This window comes from Phoenix dactylifera, unplaced genomic scaffold (assembly GCF_009389715.1).
Source record: "Phoenix dactylifera cultivar Barhee BC4 unplaced genomic scaffold, palm_55x_up_171113_PBpolish2nd_filt_p 001611F, whole genome shotgun sequence".
Taxonomy (NCBI): Eukaryota; Viridiplantae; Streptophyta; class Magnoliopsida; order Arecales; family Arecaceae; genus Phoenix; species Phoenix dactylifera.
The window spans coordinates 23,120-28,385 of NW_024068916.1; positions in this window are offsets into that span (position 1 = coordinate 23,120).

Sequence of the window (5,266 nt, forward strand, 5' to 3'; positions counted from 1 at the left end):
GGGAGGCCGCATCTTTTTGGGGACGAGGATTGTATCTTTCGCACGGAATAAAGATTCACCTTCCTTTGGGCAAAGCTACCGTTGGATCGCGAAATGCCGAGGAGTTCGAATGCTTTGAGATCTGTTAAGATGTTAATCCAACGGTCAATGTCGTGAAAGAAGATCAATCATTCTTTCACGAGAAAAATACAACCCGAACCCATTTTTTTCCCGTTATATCTTAGGCATATACTATTGTATATTATTTTTCTCAAAAATCATATCTTGTATTAAATATTTGTTGAAAACATATTTATTTATATTATATTATAAAATGAAAGACCAATATACTTGTTAGATTCCACCTGACTAATTTAATTCTAATACCGCTACTTTTTATTTACAAAGATCCTCGTACGTGATGCGATAACAATGGGCTAATTATGAAATCTAGATAGGAGGTGAGAATGGAGAGGGTAACTCACTAGCAAATTTGAAACCACTCTGAAATATAGGATTTGGCCACGAAAAGCAAACCGAATAAATGATCTAGTTGGGTTTGAATTTATAAATTAGACTCTAATTTTTATTAGGTCAAGTCAGGTTTGATATAAATAGATCCAATTTGAAAAAACACCCGGTACTAATAGTCCACTTCGACTCAAGAAGTCTGCTCGAATGGAATCTTGAAGGACTTACAGAATATTAAATATTCATCATGTATCATCAAATGATCATGTATTCTAATGCATGTATGTATATATGTGTATATATGTATGTATGTATATATATATATATATGTATATATATATATATGTGTGTGTGTGTGTATATGTGTGTGTGTGTTCTCACATGGAATTTTTGCAAGAAATATAGCATTGAATTATATTTACTTAGCAGGCATGAAAATGAGTTTGTATTATTGGATAGTTGGGTGTGATGCTTTAGACTAGCTATGTTGTTGATACTCTATTGCAGGTTGAAAATGTGACATCGTCGATGCTCCACCACAAATAGTAATGCAGAACTATTGATGCATTTTCACAAGCCGAAAATTTGATATTGTTGATGCCCCACTAAAGGCTAGTAATATGGTATTGTTGATATGTTTCCACAAACTAGAAAATTGGTATTATTGATTCTCCACCATAGACCAGAAATATAGTATTGTTATTGCCCCATCGGAAGTTAGAAACATGGGCATGGTTAGTCTAGAGTTAGCAAGTTAAGCATTATTGGATCCAAAACATTATTAGAAAAGATAATTTATTTGAAGCCACTATTGCATTGAAAAGCAATTTTGATGCTACGTAATATATTTATACTATGATTGTTGAGTAATGAATATATATTTTATGTCAGATAGTTGGTACAGTATTTCGTGATTCTTTGTTGACCCAATGAATTTATATTGCTGAGTATAAAATGTTTGAGTATAATACTAATAATTTTATATTCCTAGAGTGGTTAATTTGTTTTATAGGAAGCTCGATGAGGTTAAAAGGTTAAAGAAGCATGGAAAATTTTTTTGAAGAGTTTTGAGAGTTTTTGTAATGGACAAGGTGACCTAGGAGAATCATGAGTTGATTTTTGCTGAGCACAAATCGACTCTAGCATAAGTCGAATCGACCCCAGAATCGCCGCAAACAAAAAACAGAAAGTAATGAATACCGGCCCTTTATAAATCGACCCCCAACAAACTAGAGTCAACCCTTGGCAAGCTTGAGTCGACTACAAAGTTAAATGAGTCGACCCACAGTGACCATAGGCGAAAGATAAAGTGCAGCAAAAACAAGCACTTTTTCGAGTCGACCTGTAAAGAAGTCGAGTTGATCCGTTTGCACCTGACAACAACGACGACTAATTTTTTTGCAAAACTAGAATGGTTGTTTTCACTCCCAACAATTATTTTAGACTCTCTAACAGCAACAGACATCTTTTAACTGATTTTTAAATATATAAATACATGAGAACATCCAAGAGAGACAAGAAGAAGAGGGGGGGATTAAGGAGAGTGAGTGGATGAGGTAAAAAAAAAAAGAAATACAAGTTAACTACTACTTCTAGTGCAACTTGAGGATCAATCTAAGAAGTGACCATTCAAAGCCTCTACCCAATATCTATAGAGAAGAGAGCTTCAACTTTCTATTATTGAGTTTTTCCTACAAGATCAAGACCGGGCAAGAATGGGAAAGGGAAAGAGCTTACTCCTATTCTTCAAGAGCCTAACTGTTAGAGCAATCAAACTCGAGCAGCAATGACAAAAATTCAACTTATTTAAAAGATATTTATTTTCTATCTTTTTTTATGAATGAGATTAGAAAATCTTATGTGGAATTTTTGGTATGGCTAACACTGTGAAAAATCAACAATATTGTAAGATTGATTGTACCCGTGAAATAGCTAGGTGGCAATTGATTATCCTAAAAAATTAACTAAGTCTTGCTGAGCTTGGAAATTAGCAAAGAGTTCTTAAGTGTTGAAACTCGGGATTGGTCTAGTTGTACCAGCAAAATAGCTTGATTTTTATTGATTGTTAGAAAAATCAACCGAATTTAGTTATGAGCTTGAAAAATAACTGTGTTGTAATCTTGTTCATAGATCATAGTAAAATTTCCAAAGAGAAAGCCTTGGGCGGACATAGGATCTGAGTTTGGCTCTGAACCATTATAAAATTTTTGTCTTTGAGTTGTTTATGATTGTTCTTATCTTGTCCATTTATTTATCACTCAGTACTTAGCTATTGTTAACCCTAAAGGATGGATTTTGATGATCACAAAATAATTGAGTTAAATGTGTGTTAATCCTAAAGAATAGATTTTGATGATCACGAAATAATTGAGTTAAATGTGTATTCTAATTATGTTGGCTTAAGTATGAAGGTTTGAATTTCAAGAAGAAAATAGCCCTTACAACCTCCAAAGAGTCAAGAAAAAAAACAAAATCAAAGATCCCTGAAAATTCTATCTGTAAACTAAGTGAGTCGACCCCTACAGTAAATGAGTCGATGCAGTTCAAGAAAGATATAGAAAAATCACTGCCTGAGACAAATTAGATGAGCTGACCCATGTGCTTAAAAAGTCAACCCATTATCTACATGAGTCAACCTCCGATATTGAAGAGTCGACCCTTTGAGGCTAGCGCAGAAATTTTGTATGAACTGAAGGAATGAGCTGACCCTTGTGCTTAGTGAGTCATCCCCTTCAATATATGGGATGACCCCTGAATTTGGAGGGACGACCCCTATTATCATGACAGTTTCAACGGCTACTTTCCACGGAATTTTTGTTGGATCTCAACGGCTTGTTTTTTGGTCTAACGGCTAGTTGATGCTTCCTATAAATTCAAAGGAGCGCTAAAGGAAGAAGAAGAGAGAAACAAGAGAGAAAATCTAGAAATCAAATTCAAGCCTCCAAAGATCAAATCCTCACAAAAGAGCTTTCAAAAGTGAAAAACCATCTAGTGAGGAAATCAGTTGAAAATATTCAACAAAGAGTTGCTGTTGTACAATCAAGATATTCAACTACAGCCAACAACCATCTTCAAAACTTCACATCTATATTTATTGTTTCATTTATTTTGAAGCTTTGTTTACTTTGTTACGATATTTATTACTTAGCTTCAACTCTGCTGTAACAGTTTCATTTATTTCTAAAACTGGTAAGGGCTCTTCCAAACCTGAATTGAAAGTTGTTGAATCAGGAAATTCAACAAGTATAAAGATTTTGGTCGGTGATTCTGTGAAAACCAACTGAATTGTTTGTGATCCTGAAAAACAAACGGGTAAAGATTTTAAGTTGGTGATCCTGTGAAAACCAACGGGGTTCGTTGTATCCCAAAAAAATAACGAAGTGAGTTGTGAACTCGCAAAACAACCACACTATAATTAAGAAGGTTATAGTAAAATTTTCAAGGATCTTGGGGAGTGGATATTGGTGTGGGTTATACCGAACCACTATAAATTTTTTGTGTTTGTGTATGCCTGTCTCTTTATACTTTTGCTCTTTAATTCTACCATCATTCAGTACTTGTATCTTTCAAACTGAAATTATTATTTATCTGCTGCATTTAGTTAAAAAAAATTTAAAATCCAATTCACCTCCTCTCTTGGGTTGCATATCTGGGCAACAGCTGTGCATACTTAAGTTTAGATTAGTTTTATTTAAATATTGTTTAAGTTTGTAAAAAGTTTTGAAAATCCAATTCACCCTCTTTCCCTCTTAAGTTGTCATCTTAAGCAACATTATTGTATTTTTTTCAGCATTGATTATTTACTAATTTTTATATCTATATTGGTGTGAGTGTGTGGAGATTCTAACTGACTCCTTCACTTTTTTTAGGAGTCATAGGAGGTTTTGGCTATGATTTGGGATTATTGGTGAGAGAAGGAATAGTTAGAGCATCATTGATACTAGTCAATTATCTAAAAATTTGTAATTGGACAACTCTTATTATATGCTAATGCAGAAATTATTTTATCTTGCATTGACAATAGGATTACATTATCTAGTAATGTTGAGGTTGCTTCAATCTTTAAGCCTTGCATATTTTTTTGGGCTTTGCCCTAAAGGTTGTACGGCCATATTATATGTTTAGCTTGAACAGCAGCTTAAGGGGGCAATAAATTACCTCTGCTCATTTAAAAGAATTGGAGAAGAAATAAAAATATATTATTTTATCTACTTCTCTGCCCCAAATAATGGAATTTATGCTTTTGTGTTGGTACTTTTCTTTCCTTCATCATGTACGTTAATCCAAATTCTTTCTTAACTTTCTTTAATGTTAAATTCAAAAGTTACTTTTGGGAAATTTTTTTACGTATCAAGGAACTCTTGATAGAAAGCACATCTTTTCAAATTTACCATGTTTTCTCAAATTTGCACTGAATTTTGTCATATTTTTACACTATTTTAGATTATTTTAAGAAGTGAATATTATTTTAGATTTGTACCTATCAAAGAAAGTGTATGTGAATATATTACATTATGTAGTGCAAATACAAAGATATTAATATTGAACAAATAAGTTGTCTATATATAAAATTGATGGAGTAAAATAAAAGTATTATATCATATTTATGGACATTCCTGACTTTCTCAAGTACTACCTACTTCTCAAACCTGCATATGAAAGGCATATGAGTAGGATAACGTAATTCATAATTCTCTCCAAATTCATGATCTTATTTATAAGCAAAATCTTATATGAATATAAATGATCGTGGCAAGATTTTTTTAATCATAAGTCAGTATCATTCTGCCAAAAGCTTAGTTCTTTTAAAGTTTCT